Below are 17,725 nucleotides of genomic sequence, written 5' to 3' on the forward strand. Positions count from 1 at the left end.
AAAAACAAACAATCAAATCTCCTTCCAAAACCTGTTGGGGAGTAGGATCCAAATTGAGCAGGACATGGGAAATAAGGGAGGGGCAAAAAAAGAAAAGGTCATCTAATGTTGAAGAGGCCAAAAGCCATAAGATCTCAGAGAGTATGAGGACATATTTTTCTCAACACTTCACTAAGCTAACAGAAGAGGGAGGTCTAGAATCATGAAGCTAGAAAATATAATCTTAACCCACTCCTCTCCTAAGAATATATGAAAAGTAATCTCAAGCACGAGCAATGAAAAGTATTGCAGTCAAATCACAGATAAAATTATTGTGAGGCCCGCCTGGTGGTGTAGTAGTTAAGTTCGAGTCCTCTGCTTCAGTGGATCAAGGTTCGGATGTTCAGATCCCAGGCGTGGACCTATGCACTCCTTATGAAGCCATGCTGTGGCAGGCGTCCTGCATGTAAAGTAGAGGAAGATGGGCATGGATGTTAGCCCAGAGCCAATCTTCCTCAGCAAAAAGAGGAGGCTTGGCAACAGATGTTAGCTCAGGGCTAATCTTCCTCATCAAAAAAAAAAATATATATATATATAATTATTGTAATAAAACTGAGATTAAGGAGGAAGTTTATGTCTCTATAGAAAATAAAGGTGCATTAGAAAGACATTCCCACAAAACAGTTATCCAATCATTAACAATGAGTACAAATAAAAATAAGAAATTTTTACAAGTTCTGAATGAACAGCTTAAGTAGGAATTATACAAACTCATAAATGTGATAACTGGACAAAAGTATGATTTGAAAAGATTGCTACAAAACTTAGAAAAAATTATAAATAAAAGAAAAAATCATTTCAAAAGTGAAGACTAAACTAGAGGGACACACACACAACAGGATGAATAATGACTTAAAAGAAAGAGAAGATAGAAAGGAGCTAATGATTAAAAATCAAAATAAAATGAAGAAAGAGATAAAAGAGGATTCAAAAGAAAATGATAGATATCACTGGAAGACAGGCAAGATCCAACATATGAAAACCAAGACCATGAAACAGAACAAACACTGAAAACACAATTCAGAAAAATCTTTCCTGAAAAGAAGAGAAGTTGAAAGTACATTTTGTAAGGCATACTGTATTATGGATAAATGATCCAGAACAGGAAACACTCAGTCACACTTAGGAAAACAACTGAATTTGAAGAAAAGAAAAAAGGAGTGGAAGAATTTGAGCATTTAGGCAAAAACATCAAGACACCTAAAAGGGAAAGAAAATTGGGTTGTCAGTAGACTGCTTGACAGCAGCACTTTACGGGAGAAGACAATGAAGAAACATATTTAAGAAACACAATGAAAGAAAATGTAAGCCAATGATTTTTATATTCAAGCAAACTGCCATACATACATACAAGCATATTACACATCAAGCATAAAAGCATCCGTCTATTAGGAACATCAAGAACCCAGAGAATATTGCTTCCGTGAGCACTTCTGGAGGAAAATATTAGAGAACAAATTTCAAGCAACCTAAATGAATTGGGAGCCATCAGCATGACGTCTGGAAGAAACTCTTAGTATGTATTTACCTGTAGAACTAAAACTAAATGATGGCTATAAAGAAAACAGTATAGTCACAATAACTATATTCTCTAGAGGTATAGACTGCAATTATTTTATATGGAATATGGAGAGGAAGAACAGATACTAAGTGAGGTAGTCCAACAGATGGCACCCAAAAATAATTTGAACCTAATTCTAAGTTTCTATGTCTAAATTCCAATCTACAGGAAATACTGTAGCTAGAGAAACAAGTTAAATGACGTCACAGGAAAAAATGTTCCAAATCCAGAATTCCTCAGGACACTTGACTGACTTCTTTAACAAGTCAACGGTGTGAAAAACCAAAGGAGAGAGGACTGCTCTACATTAAAAATAACTTAAAAGACATAATAACGAAATACAGTGAGAGTCCCTTGCTTAGTTCTTAGTTCAAATGAACCGCAAAAAGCTGTTTTGAGACAACTGCGGAAATTTGAATATGAATTAGACATTAGGTCATAATAAAAATAATTTATAATTATGTAAGATGTGATAATGGCACTGTGGTTATGTAAGAAAATGCCTCCCCCTTTTTTGAGATGTGTATTGATATACTTAGGGGTTGCAATGACGTGATTCTGGGATTTGCTTGGGAAATACTTGAGTAACAATAATTGGGGGGCAGGCCCTGTGGCGTAGCGGTTAAGTTCGCACATTCTGCTTTGGCAGCTTGGAGTTCGCAGGTTCAGATCCTGGGTGCGGACCAGCGCACTGCTTGCCAAGCCATGCTGTGGCGGCGTCCCATATAAAGAAGAGGAAGATGGGCACAGATGTTGGCCCAGGGCCAGTCTTCCTCAGCAAAAAGAGAAGGATTGGCAACAAATGTTAGCTCAGGGCTAATCTTCTTCACAAAAAAAAAAAAAATTGGAGGATAGATGAAGCAAGTGTGTCAAAATATTGATGATTGTTAAAGTTGGGTGATGGATAATTTTTCATAATAAAAATTTTAAAAGAAAAATGACACCCAAAAGATATCCACATAAAATCTTTGGAATCTGTAAATGATACCTTTTCTGGAAAAAGGATCATTGCAGATGTAATTAAGTTAAGTACCTTGAGATGAGATCATCCTGGATTATCTGAGCATGCCCTAAATCCAATGACAAGAACCTTATAAAAGACACACAGAGGAGAACAGACAGAAGAGCGAGAGGTATCGGCCATGAAGACAGACATTGGCGTCATAAAGCAAAGGAATGCCAACTGCCACCAGAAGCTGGAAAAGGCAAGGAGCGGAGCCTCTCCTAGAGCCTCTGGAGGGAGTGTGGCCCTGCTCACAGCTTGAGTTTGCACTTCTGGCCTCCAGAACTGTGAGAGAATAAATTCCTGTTGTTTTAAGCCACCACGTTTGTGACAATTTGTTATGGAAGGCCTAGGAAACAAATACACTAATTAATTTCATTAATACTCATAGTAGAACACCAGTGGGCAATGATTAAAAAATTTTTTAAAAAGAGGAGGCCGGCCCTGTGGCCTAGTGGTTAAGTTCAGCGCGCTCTGTTTTGGTGGCCAGGGTTCAGTTCCCAGGTGCAGACCTACACCACTTGTTGGTGGCCATGCTGTGGTGATGACCCACATATAAAAAACAGAGGAAGATTCTCACAGATATTAGCTTAGGGTGAATCTTCCTCAGGACAAAAAAAAAGGCAGTGGAGGAGAGAATAAGGATATTTTATGAAGCCACTAGTTAAAGACAACCATTAAAACAGAAATGTATATATCAAAAGACACGGCAAAGAGAAAAAGAGAGGGAGCAAATAAAATAGACAAAATAGTGAGGACCATATGTTTTAGTGTATGACATACTTAAGTGTAAAGGTAACACAAAATAACGCTATGGGATTGAAGATAAGCATAGAAATTGTCCTGATAAAAGTTAGCTACCTATTTAAAGACTGGTGTTCAGATTTGCTAACAAAGCAGAATCCAACACTATGTACATTCAGGAGTCACACCAAAAACAAAGATATTCAGAACGGTTAAAAATAAGGGGATAGACAAAGCTATAACAGGAAAATGAAAATAGTAAGAAGGCAGGGGCTATCAATCTTTATTCTTGACAAGGTGGAATTCAAACGAAAAAACACTCTAGGAGACAAAGTAGAACAGTTTATAAAGCTGAGGTTTACAATTCACGATGAAGTAGCACATTAATATTTATGAAACCAATAACACAAGAAAAACTTCAGGAAGAAGAAACTGCAGGAGATTTTAGGAGAAACAGAAGTAAACTAACAGTAAGAAATTTTAACATAACTTATCAACTCAAAACAAATGAAGTAAGTGAAACTGTCACTATTTGCAGATGACATGATTTTATATATAGAAAACCCTAAAGAATCCACCAGAAAACTTTTAGAAGTAATAAACGAATATGGTAAAGTTGCAGGACACAAAATCAACATACAAAAATCAGTTGCATTTCTGTACACTAACAACGAAGTAGCAGAAAGAGAAATTAAGAATACAATCCCATTTACAATTGCAACAAAAAGAATAAAATACCTAGGAATAAACTTAACCAAAGAGGTGAAAGATCTGTACACTGAAAACTATAAAACATTTCTGAAAGAAATTGAAGAAGACACAAAGAAATGGAAAGATATTCCGTGCTCTTGGATTGGAAGAATTAACATAGTTAAGATGTCCATACTTCCTAAAGGCATCTATAGATTCAATGCAATCCCTATCAAAGTTCCAACAACATTTTTCACAGAAATAGAACACAGAATCCTAAAATTTATATGGAACAACAAAAGACCCCGAATAGCTAAAGGAATCCTGAGACAAAAGAACAAAGCTGGAGGTATCACACTCCCTGATTTCAAAATATACTACAAAGCTGTAGTAACCAAAACAGCATGGTACTGGCACAAAAACAGACAGACAGATCAGTGGAATAGAATCGAAAGCCCAGAAATAAACCCACACATCTATGGACAGCTAATCTTTGACAAAGGAGCCAAGAACATACAATGGGGAAAAGAAAGTCTCTTCAACAAATGGTGTTGGGAAAACTGGATAGCCATATGCAAAAAAATGAAAGTAGACCCTTACCTTACACCATACACAAAAATTAACTCCAAATGGATTAAAGACTTGAATGTAAGACCTGAAACTGTGAAACTTCTAGAAGAAAACATAGGCAGTACGCTCTTCGACATCAGTCTTAGCAACATCTTCTCAAACACCACGTCTGACCGGGCAAGAGAAACAATAGAAAAAATAAACAAATGGGACTACATCAAACTAAAAAAGCTTCTGCACAGCAAAGGAAACCATCAACAAAACGAAAAGACAATCTAACAATTGGGAGAAGATATTTGCAAACCATACTTCTGATAAGGGCTTAATCTCCAAAATATATAAAGAACTCATGCATCTTACCAACAAAAACACTACCAACCCAATTAAAAAATAGGCAAACGACCTGAACAGACATTTCTCCAAAGAAGATATACAGATGGCCAACAGACACATGAAAAGATGTTCAAAATCACTAACTATCAGGGAAATGCAAATCAAAACTACAATGAGAAATCGCCTGACGCCCGTCAGAATGGCTATAATTAACAAGACAGGAAACAACATGTGTTGGAGAGGATGTGGAGAGAAGGGAACTCTCATACACTGCTGGTGGGAGTGCAAACTGGTGCAGCCACTATGGAAAACAGTATGGAGATTCCTCAAAAAGTCAAGGATAGAACTACCATATGATCCAGCTATCCCACTGCTGGGTATTTATCCAAAGAACTTGAAAACACCAATTTGTAAAGGTACATGCACCCATGTGTTCATTGCAGCGTTATTCACAATAGCCAAGACTTGGAAGCAACCTAAGTGCCCATCAAGGGACGAATGGATAAAGAAGCTGTGGTATATATACACAATGGAATACTACTCAGCCATAAGAAACGATGAAATCCAGCCATTTGTGACATCATGGATGGACATTGAGGGTATAATGCCAAGTGAAATAAGTCAGAGGGAGAAGGTCAAATACCGTATGATTTCCTTCATTAAGTAGTAGATAATAACAACAATAAACAAACACATAGGGACAGAGATTGGATTGGTGGTACCAGAGGGGAAGGGGGGAGGGAGAAGGGTGAAAGGGATAATTTGGTACCTGTGTGTGGTGATGGGTTGTAATTAGTATTTTGGCGGTGAACATGATGTAATCTATGCAGAAATAGAAGTACAATGATGTACACCTGAAATTTTTACAATGTTATAAACCAATGTCACTGCAATAAACAAAAAATTAAAAAAAAAAAGACAAATGAGGTAGAAAAAATAAGATCAAGATAGATATAGGCCACAAAAAACTCAATGAATTTCAAAAAACAGATATAATACAATCACCCTTTGATCACAATGCAATAAAACTAAATATACACTTTTAAAAATTGAAAGTTTTATCCAACTGGAACTTAAATACACACTATTGAACAAAGAGAAATATGAAACAAAATTACAAAATTTTTTGAAAATAGCAATAGTAAAAAAAAATGGGAAAGTAAAGTAATGTAACCCTTCTGGAAGGACATTTGAAACCATCGAGAAAATTATGTATACATTTACCATTTGACCCAGCAATTCAATTTCTAGGGATCAATACCAAATCCACATGAAAAGACACAAGTGAGTTCACCAGCAGTAAGGACCCTGCAGCACCGTGGCAAGCATTTATGGTAATGACTCCCCTCAGTCATTCTTCAGAGGGATCTATGACCATTTTCTCAGGTCTCTGTACACTAGGACTAACCAGACATTTTGAGGACTATTGGAAACAGAATCTAAGTTGACATTGATCTCTAGAGACACAAAGAATCATCATGGCCTCCCGTTTAGAGTGATGGGATAGGGAAGCAGTAGGTAATCAATGGAGTTCTGGCTAAACTCTAGTTTACAGTGTGTTCATTGGACACACAGAACCACCTGGGATACATATTGGGATACATATTCTACAATTGCGATAAATATTCTTAGCAATTGGAGTAACCGTTGCCATGGGTCCTTGGTAAGAGTGGTCATAGTGGGGAACACCAGTATTGTCAGAGACAATATTGCATCCTGGGGGTGGGGTGGGTAGAGAATGGTGAATGAGAGAGAGGTATAGTCCCTATCATATATATCCATTTATATCACCAATTTGGCTCCTGAAAAAACCATGGATTTGGGATAACGACTGTTGATTGCTGCAAGCTCAACCAAGTATTAGCCCCATTGCAGCTGCTCTGGTGAATGTGGTATTTTTGCTCATGCACATTAATAAGACCTTAGGTACATAGTGTGTGGTACATTGAGAGAACATGCGAGTGACTGTGCGTGTGTATTTTTATACCAGTCAGAAAAAAAGGAACAGAAAAGGTTTGCATTCCCATGGAATATCCAACAAGATACAATCACAGTTTTGCCTCAAATCTACCTGGGTTAACTTGTCTGGCTCCATGTCATAATACAGTACCAAGACAGCTGAGTCAGATGGACATCCCCAGAACATCACATTGATTCATTACATCAGTGATATCACCCTGATCAGGCACAATGAGCAAAAAGTGGCTTACACACTGAAAGCCTTGGTAAGACACATGCGCTCCAGAGGAAGGAAAGTAAACTTCTATGAAAATAATGAGGCCTGCTATATCAGCAAAATTTCAGAAGGTCCTGCAGTCAGGGGCATGGCAGGATACCTTCTCCAGATTAAAAGACAAATTACCATATCTTGCATCCCCAACCACAAGGTAGGAAACACATTACCTCTTCAATCTCTTAAGGTTCTGAAGACAACACTTTCCTCACATTGGAATACTGATCTGGTCCATATACTGGGTACCGGGAAATGTTGCTATCTCTGACTAGAGCTGAGTAGATAGAGGATATGAAACAGGTTCAGGCTATGGTGTAAGGAGCCTGCTGCTTAGTCTATACAAGCTAGTAGACCTTGTAATGAAGTGGAAGTCTCAATGGTAGAAAAAGATAGTGAAGAATTGATTGCAAGCTTTAGATGAATCACAGTGCAGGCAGCTGGGGTGATGGAGTAAGATCATGCCATCTGCAGGGGAGAATTATAGACTTTTTGTAAGACAGCACCTAGAGGGCTACTGGGCCCTGATAAAGATGAAACACTTGACCATGGAACACCAAGTGGCCTTACGTATGGAACCACCTACCATGAGCTGTGTTCTAATAGGTCTACTAAGTCATAAGGCAGGCCCAGCAGCAATCCGTAAGAAGACGGAAATGGCACATCTGGGATCAAGCTCCAACAAGACTAAAGCACGATAATTGATAAAACTATGAAGCAGGCTTCCCATAATCCCTCATCACCCACCATGCTCACACTGATGGCAGGTCAGACACAAACAACTGAAGAAGTAAGAAAAAGCTTGAGCTTGGTTTACAAATGGGTTAGATTGCTTCGTCACTAGCTTTATAGATGACATGGTGCAATACTGAGATTTGCTTGAAAATAATCAGGAGTGGATAGCATATAGTAATGAAGATTGGTCATGGGTTGATAATTGTTCAAACTGTATGATGAATACATAGGAATCTATTATATCATTCTCATGTTTTGTACATTTGACATTTTCCATAATAAACAAGGATTTTTAAATTAAAGGTGATGATAGGTGTAACAGGAAATAAGGAAGTCCTCAGAAAATTCCACAATACTAAATCTTCAATATGAAATATAATTTCTTGGAATGATATGCCACATTTGTTTATCATCCAGCCAATTAGCCTACCAAGAAATTTACAGTAATGAATAGCAGTGGACTGGAATGTTGTGGTTTCAAAGGATCATTTTGTATGTAAGGGGTCGTTTTGTGCCTATCACATTGGCAAGATGCCTACTGCTGAACTAAACTGTACAAATGAATAATGTCTTTCTGTTCAAAAGCAAAAGCCCACAATATATTTATTGTCCTGTTACTATAAAATGTTGTTTGCAATCCAGCTTCATTTGCGTTTTAGTAGAGCAAATTTCTTAATTATGCAGTCACATAAGTAGAATCATAGCATGTCAAAGTTCAAAGAAAATTGAAAGATCTTTTACTCTAACTCCTGAATTTTACAAGTGAGAAAATAGGATCTTGTGAAGTTCGTAATGTATTATTGACTGAGCTGAGACTAAAACCCAGAACTTCTGACTCCCAATCTAGTGTTTCTTCTACTACCCAACCTAAAAACATGATATAAGATAGTGTCCCTTTTAAATAAATCCGTTCTGATTGTTGTTAATGCGAACTCTCCAGTAAATATTGAAGAAAGATTTGACTTCTCACACCCCTTTCTAACTCCATCTCCACTGCTATCCTAGTAGATGGTGAATGCCTTAAAGGAGCCTTTGTATCTGCTATTGTTAGTAACCTTGACTCTCCAAGATCTATCACAGTGCCTAACATACAATAGGCAGTTAATAAATGCTCACCGGAGAAATTAAGGATGTGGCAGATCTATATGTCAACAGTTGCAAAGCTTTATCTAAAAGCAAAATGATTGCCACTTTTTGTCAACGAGATCAGAGGTGATGTGATATGTTTCGAATACATAGACATAATTAGGTTAGCAGCACTATTGTTGGTGTGGGTTTTTTCTTTGTTTGTTTGTTTGTTTTGTGAAACGACACAAAACCCACTTCAAATAGTCTAGATTGGTATATGCTGTATGCAAAGTTCTCTTGATTTATATAAGGTTCATAAAAACCCAATACCCAATTTTATTTAATCTAAGAAATGAAGAAAAATTGATATAATGCTAACAAAATGTATTCAAGTTTCACAGTTCATAATTAGAATATACGCTAAAATGTCATCATTATTTCTTCCAAATAATTAAAAATTCTTTTTAGAGAGGAAAATTATTTTATTAAAGTGCCAAAGAAATAAAAAATCCCTGACTAAATTCATTTTCATGCCTGAAACAATCTATGAAACAGTTTTAAATACTTAATAATTAATTATTGTAAAGAAATTCTTATATGTTGTATTTTACTTGTGAGGGGAATTCATTTCTTGCTCCTATGCACAGTATCTCTAACAAAGTAGAAAGTTCTTTGAGTATCAACATATTCATGTGAATCCAATAGAAACACTTTACAGCTCCGGAGAAATGAGTTATAGCAAATTAAAGAGCTGATTCTCGTGTTTATGAGGGCTTCTTAGTGCACCCTTGTGGTAAAGTAATAAGTTACAAATGCAACCTTAAAATTTCAGAGCATCAAACCGGCTCTAAAAGAAACAACAGAGAGTCATCTCTTCCGTACTCTCAGGAAGCACCAGCCATTGCCCCACCCGGTCGTGGGAAAAAAAGTTTATTGTGAGGTTTGTGAAAAGGAAATACAAGATAAATGATTTAAATAAGAAGGTTTAGAACAAAAAATAATCTCAAATTAAGTTTATAAGAGAGGCCATTGAGAGTGATGTTCAATAATATCAACACTGAACATATATCAGTGGATTCATTTACTCCAAATCGCTTATTCAAACTTCTGTGTTCTATCATATGAGAAGACGGTATTTGGACCATGTTTTCTAGTTTCTCTCAATTTGTCAGCTCTAATCACAACTTTTGTCTTCCTTTTTTCAGCTGAACATGAGAAATCCTTGTCCTGTGCGGAAATGGATGCTGTGTTAACTGACATACTAAGTGAGATACAACACAGAATTTCATATTTTTTTTAATTAGGAAAAAGAGCACTGTGTACCTTTGAAAATAAAACAACAAAGAAAAACACTTGCAGTTGAATTTAATCCTTTGACAGCAAATTTGAGATTTCTGACAAAATTAACTTTCAAAAAAATTAGTATTACATTTCTACACACATGTACATCACAGTAAATAATATTTGTCTGGAATACATAAATTCATATAATAAAATTCAGTCTAAAACATTTCTATTTTTCCTGATAACTTTTAGGAAATTTGCAGTTAACTCAGGAGATAATTTTATATCAAAGAGAATTGCTTGCAAAGGTAAATGGGACACATATACAGAATGTTTATATCAGTAATATTTGTAATAGCAAAAATTTATAAACAATCAAAAGTACACCGACAGGCAAATGGGTGACTAAATTATTGTATATTCACACAATGCAATAATGTCGGATAATGAATGAAAGTGTTACAACAACACTAAGGAAAGTAAGCAATCTAAATTTAAGTGGGAAAAGTAAGTCCAAAAAGTTAAAATACTTCTTAATATATTTTTATAAAATTAAGAAATGAAAACAATCTACTTATTAAGGATACTTAGCTATGACTAATACATGTTTTTAAAAGCAAGATAATATCCATATATGATCCAAGATAATAGTGATTAGAAGGTGGTGAGAGGTAGGTCGGGGGCAGAAATGGCAAGGACCAGATCATTAGACGTTCTAGTTTCTAAGTTGGGTGTTAGGTTAACTGCTATTATGTTATTGATTGCAAACAACCAAACTAATAAATAAGGCATGCAAGAGCCACTGATGAGAGTACGTGATAAAACAAGGATGAATATTAATCTAATTCTGTGCCCCTGGAAAACAAACAAAGAAACAATAGGATAAAAAGGAAGACAAATTTTAATTAATATATCAATTTTTGCAAAGTACACACACAAAAAAATAATAGGTATGTAATATAGTTAGGCATTGTAGATGTTCTAAAATTTCGTACTTCAGCCCTGAACCAAAAACTTGCCTTCCAGTGATCTATTCACACATAGGTACATGGAGGCAGAGACCACGTGTCCATTGTTGATCCTTATGTGTCCTCAAGTTCAAGCACAGTACTTAGCACATAGCTGTACTTAATAATTATTTTATGACAAATAGATATATGATTCAAATATTAACCCAGTCTATTTTCAAAAAAGCTCCCAAAATTAAACACAGATAAAAATAATTTTTCCAGAAAACATCATCGTACACGTACTTTAAAGTCATTTAAATTAAAAAAAAAAAAACCTTTGAAGTATGTTCCAAAGTACAGTTTTATATGTCACTAATTAACAACATTATGGTTTTTTATGAGAATATTCCCTTGAGGATCTTTATCTAAAGCGTAGAAATAAGATTTTGTCCTTTATTTTTATCCTTTGATACTATTTTTTATTTTAAATGTCATCTTTCTTTCTAGTTAAATAATTTCTGCTTGGTGGTTTGTAATAGGACTAGGAATTCCGCCCACCACCAGTCAAGACAAATAGCCTTTGCCTTGTTAGACACTCTGGTGTGTTACGAGAAAAAACCAAGGCACGAGGGACCTGGAACACAAGATAGGCCATGAATATAAAAGGAGTTTAACAAGATGCCAGCTGGCCTGAAGAAGAAGTAGAAGGGCCTCTCCTGGAATAAAACTGAATGATTATGCCAACCTTGAATTGGGTGAAATCTGGCACTAATTAGAGAACCCTGGAGGAAGGCCAGACTACTCAGTAGGGGTGATGAGAAAAGGGAGCAGGTGGATTAGCTCCATTGCAAACTTCAGTCTGAAAAGAGCCTTACTTATAACTATTCAGTATAAATAGAAAGATCTTGAGAATATAAGCATGAGTAACACAATTTCATTTAGAATTTACCTAGTTTTAAAAACAAAATGTCACAAATATCCAGGATTAGTCTATTTTCAACTCTATCCTCCCCACACCAATCCCGAGTAACAATATGCTAAAGGAAATATTTATTATGTGCCTGTTATGTGCTAGGTACTGAGTTAAACCTAGAGAAAGTGTACTTTAAATGAAGGAGTAAAGGATGAGTAGGAAATAGCTAGGGGAAGGGGGCAAGGATGTGTGAACATCTAAAGATGCAAGACTATCTCACACCTTTCAAGAACTCCAAGTTAAATGTGGCTGGAGTATAGAGTGTGAAAGGAAGAATGGAAAGATACCAGATTGGAGGGATTAAGGCCAGATTGGACAGAAGACCTCTAAACCATATTAAGCTTTTATTAGATTTTATTTTTCATGCTAAATGTTATGAGAAGCCACGAAGGCTTTCCAGCAGAGTTCTTGATTGACTACGTATTTTAGAAGAATTACTCTGATTGCAGCAAAAGGAATTTAGTGGAAGAGAATGAAAATGGAGGAAGGAAGAGAATGTAGGATATTAAAAATGTCCAGGGAAAATAGAATGATGGGACTTTCACATGTGGCCAAGAAGAAGTAACAGGGACTGAATTTACCCTCCTTACAACAACTAAAAAAGGCAGGTAAAATATATGAAACAACATTTTTTAATACGTCAAGTAAGACAGTGATCCCTGAGAGATGGGACACAAATGAGATGATTTCTACTACTTCCCCAGCTTAGTGCCTTAAAAGAATTTCCAGGCTTCTGTGCAGGAAGAGGGTACACAGGAGGAAACTGGAAGACTCTCTGGGTGGAGAAAATAGAGCTGAAAATCAAGAAAGACCAAGGTGACAAGAGTCAAAGGAAAGAGGACCAGTGAGAAGACAGCTTCACAGAGAGTGAACCCCAGAGAACTGTGGAGGGTTCACCTCCCGTATATACATGAGTACTCATGGGTGCATGAATGTGAGGAGACCACCTAAGGCTGAGGAAAAGAACACCTCAAATAATTAGATGGACCAGTACATGGTGCTCCCCCAGGGCCAGGAATAGTGCCTGTTCTCACCAACGAGCCAGATTGGAAAACCTCACAGTTCAAGGTGCTTTGTAAAGAGTACTCAGAAGGGTCCTGACTCAGCAGTGGAGTAAAATTAGCCCTAAATTAAATGCTCTTCTTGTCCTGAAAAACAAATTTTAAAAACCAGAAGGGATCAAACTGTTTCCAAGTAACTTAATTACATTAATAAAAGGTCAAGAATATTTCTAGAAATACAAAAGTATATAGCAACCAAACAAATAAAATTTATATTTTCCGTCATTCAGTAAAAAAATCAACAAGCATCCATAGAAGCAGGAAAATATGTTCGCAGAAAAACCAATCAATTGTAACTGACCCAGAACTGGAACAGATGTTAGAATTAGCAGACAGAACATGAAAACATATTCATCATTATAACAGTTCTTTATATATTCAAAAGATAGAAAGATTGAGCATGTTAAGTAGAGACATAGAAAAATATATACATATATTAAAGTGTATTAAAATTGGGTAGTGTGATTCCTCTAGCTTTATTCTTCTTCCAAACTGTGTGGGCTATTCTGTTTCCTTTGCCTTTCCGTACTTATTTTAAGGTATATTTGTCTATGTCTACAAAAAAATTCTTGCTGAGAATTTGATGGGAATTGTCTTTAATCTATAGATCAGTTTGTGGAGAACTGACATCTTTATTATGTTGAGCTTTCTAATCCATGAACATAGTTTCTCTCTCCATTTACTTAGCTCTTCTTTATTTCTTTCATCATGGTTTTGTAGTTTTTAGCATACAGATCTATTGATGGATTTTTCAAGTGTTGAACTAGCCTTGCATAGCTGGAATAAAACCCACTTAGTCATTGTGTATAATTTTTTGAAATATATTGCTGGATTGGATTTGCCAGTATTTGTTGAGGATTTTTGTGTCTATGTTCATGAGAAATATTGATCTGTAGTTTGTTTTTTTGTACAATTTTCATCTGGTTTGGTATTAAGGTAGTGCTAGCCTCAAAAAAAAAAGTGTTGGGAAGTGTTCTTTCCTCTTCTGTTTTCTGGAAACGTTGTGTAGAACTGATATTATTTCTTCAAGTTCTTGGTAGAATTCTCCAGTGAAACCATCTGGAAATTTGTTTTCCAGAAGTTTTTAAATTACAGATCGATTTTTCTAATATTTACAGAAATATTCAGATTGTCTATTTCATCTTAGGTGGGTTTTGGTGGTTTGTAGTATTTGGAAATTGGTCTAGTTAATTGTAAACTGCCAATATCAATCAATCCCGTGGTTTGGGTACTGTACTGTATAAGATGCCACCACTGATAGAAGCTGGATGATGGGTACACGAACCCTCTCTGTACTATTTTTGCAACTTCTAGTGAGTCTACAATTTTTTTCAAAATACAAAGTTAAATAAAAAGAAGTACGTATATCTTTTTACAGTAATTGTTAATAATTTGTTAAACTGTACAAATTAATTCAACTATTTATTTCTATGAGAGAATTTCTACCATGTTTGTTTCCTTGATCGCAACCCTTTCTGGTTTGAAATGGCAAAAAATAAAAATAACGAAATAACTCTCAGTCTTTTCTATCCCCAAATTAATCAAGTAGAAAAAACCTCTCAATACCACTGTCTGTACTCACTTCTTGTAGGTAGTATACCATATAATCGTGTTAGTTAAGCTCTTTCAGATTGGAAGGAATCTTTTAGGATATGCTGATATTATCTCAGTTGATAGGGATTTATTTTAATTATAACCAGTATTCCCAAGCCTTAACAGACTGTGATTTTCAAAAATGGAGAGATATTTAATTATGAGTCATCATCCTCTCTCCTATCTGCCTAAGCAGGAAATAAGCTCCCCTCAACTTGTCCTCCAGGTTTTTAACTTTTTTCTGGAAGTGTTCAAAGGATATTTCTCTTGTACTTAGAAACCAGCCTGCCAGCTGCAGTCACCGCATCACATTTATACTCATCTTCAGCTCCCGCAAAAGTTCTTATCCCCTGACTGCAGAAGCCCTTGGAAAAGAGTCACTGCTTCTAGTCATGAAACTCCAGTGCCCCAAGCTGTAGGACTCTAAAGGATTGGGAGGATGCTGTGTTCAGTGCAGATGTGGGAAGAAGAACTTCTTCACTAACTTTGGGCTCTGCTTTGTCTATGAGCATAGATCTTCTCTGCAGGGCCCCCAGACTCACGGCACCTACACAAACAGTTCCATTAAATTTGGTCACAATCTCTTGCTCTAAATACCACACAGCTCTTTCAAAGGGCTGGAGGAAACTATGTCTCTTTATAAGACCTTTTGCTGCGTTTAATTCCCTGTTAAAGAGTAAGGGGACCAAAACCAGAAGAACATTCTCTCTATCCTCTTTCTCTCAAAAACATTCCTACCTGTAACTAAAATTCTTCCCTTCTTCTCTAGTTAAGAAACAAAGGTACTTTACATACATGGATACTGACACGCGTGGTAGGAAGAACTAGAGACAGTGTTAGCAGCATCTTTGCACCATCTTAGCTAGTCAAAAGTTTCCTGTTCTAAAAAGATGAAGGGGAAGAAAGGAAAATATGAACAGGAACAGCCAGACCTCATACACATTGCAATATAGTAGTAGCTCTGGTAGAAAATCAGATGCACCTGACTCTCACTCTTCTGCCGAAAGTGAGTGTTTTGAGCCTAGGACTTGATCATTACAATGAGCTAGCAACATTTCATCTCTCCATCCTGTATTCATGAGATTAAAGACTCCTTCTCAGTATGTCTGATATTCAAATGCCCTAAGAGAAAGTCTGGAATTGTTCATTTTATTGTTGTTATCTCTGTTTGGCAGAACTCATCAGGCAACTGACCACCCATCCTTGGGTCAGGCACTCATCTCTGACGCAATCAGCCATGGGAAACTATGCCTAGACAAGCTCTCAGATGTGCCAAGTTCCCAGAACGTAATAGATTCTTCTTTTATAACTGAGATCTTGGTTGCAAATGGTCATGTTCAATGTCTCCAGTATCTTGAATAAATACAAGACTGTTAAGCCCATCCATTGCTGGCACAAGCTTTGGAATCAGACAGACCAAGGTTTCTACCCTGTGTCCCTCTTACCTCCAAATATAGACCTGATACCTATGTCTTGCTATGTAAATATTTGTTGATTGAATGAAATGATTTAATCGATGTCTCAGTTTTTTTATCTTTAAGATAAAAATAAATATTAGTAGTACGGTTGTTATAGACTGAATGTTTGTGTCTCCCTTAAAATTTATATGTTGAAATTCTAAACCCTAATGTGATGAATTGGGAGGTGGGGCCTTTGGGAAATAATTAGGTCATAAAGGTGGAGCCCTCGTGAATGTGGTTAGTGCCCTTATAAGAAGAGACATGGAAGCTTCTTGCCTCACTGTCTGCTCCCCACCATGGGAAGATACAAGGGAAAGACAGCCATCTACCAGCCAGGAAGTGGGCCCTCACCAGACACGGGATCTGCCAGCACCATGAGCTTGGACTTCTCAGCATCCACAACTGTGAGAAATAAACGCTTGCTGTTTAAGCCACTTGGTCTGTGGTATTTTGTTATAGCAGCCCAAACTGACTAAGATCACAGCTAACGCATAACCAGCATTTGGGAAGTAGTCAGTGAGTGATAAATACATTATTAATAACTAGCTGCTAGTAGGTGCTACAAGAAAAAAGGATATCAAAGTCAAATAATAATCACAGATCTTTTTGGAGCACTTACATTAAGTACTATTCAAAGCACTTGACATATATTACTGCAGTCAATCCAAACAAGAAATCTATGAGGCAGTTATTATCATCCATCTCTTCCTTGTAGGTGCTGGAACTGAGAAACAGAGAGATTGAATAATTGGACCAAGGTCACACAGCTGGCAAATGGCAGAGTCAGGATATGGTCTTCAGTTGTCTGTCTGCAGACCTTGAGCTCCTAACCAATGCACGAAAACACCTTTCAAACAAACTTGGGAATTATTATGCCGAGCAGATTTCCTCAATGAGATAATATGAGAGAGACTATTATGTCAGCGTGTTAAATCTACAACATGAGATATAGTTTATATTAATTGTATTGCATTAATTAGGCCATAAAACTTTTTGTGTTATCATGAATCATCCCACAGGATATTCTGGGGGCATGCTTTGGGAAAGATTGCTCAAGGTATGAAAATTCATCCCATAAAAATCAGTCTCATTATTCCTTTACAATCAATTTCCAGTTATTAAATTCCTAAAGTTTGAAAGTGGGGGAATTTTACGCACGGCACCAGCATTGTCCCTTTACGTCTTTCACATGGAGAATACCTACGTGAGTTGACACAGAAACCAGTAAGAGGTAAAATTCCAGGAAGCTAGCACTAGAGGCTTAATTGTTTGTTTGTTCATGTATTTGTTTGCTTCAGAAGCATCCAGAAAGATTCTGTGGTTTGATACAAAGAGAACATTCCAAGATGGCATGAGTTCTATTATCACCAAAAAGGACATAGGGAAGGGTCATGATATCACGTCCCAGAGATGGGGACAATAATGCCAGGT

Source organism: Diceros bicornis, chromosome 23 (assembly GCF_020826845.1).
Source record: "Diceros bicornis minor isolate mBicDic1 chromosome 23, mDicBic1.mat.cur, whole genome shotgun sequence".
Lineage (NCBI taxonomy): Eukaryota > Metazoa > Chordata > Mammalia > Perissodactyla > Rhinocerotidae > Diceros > Diceros bicornis.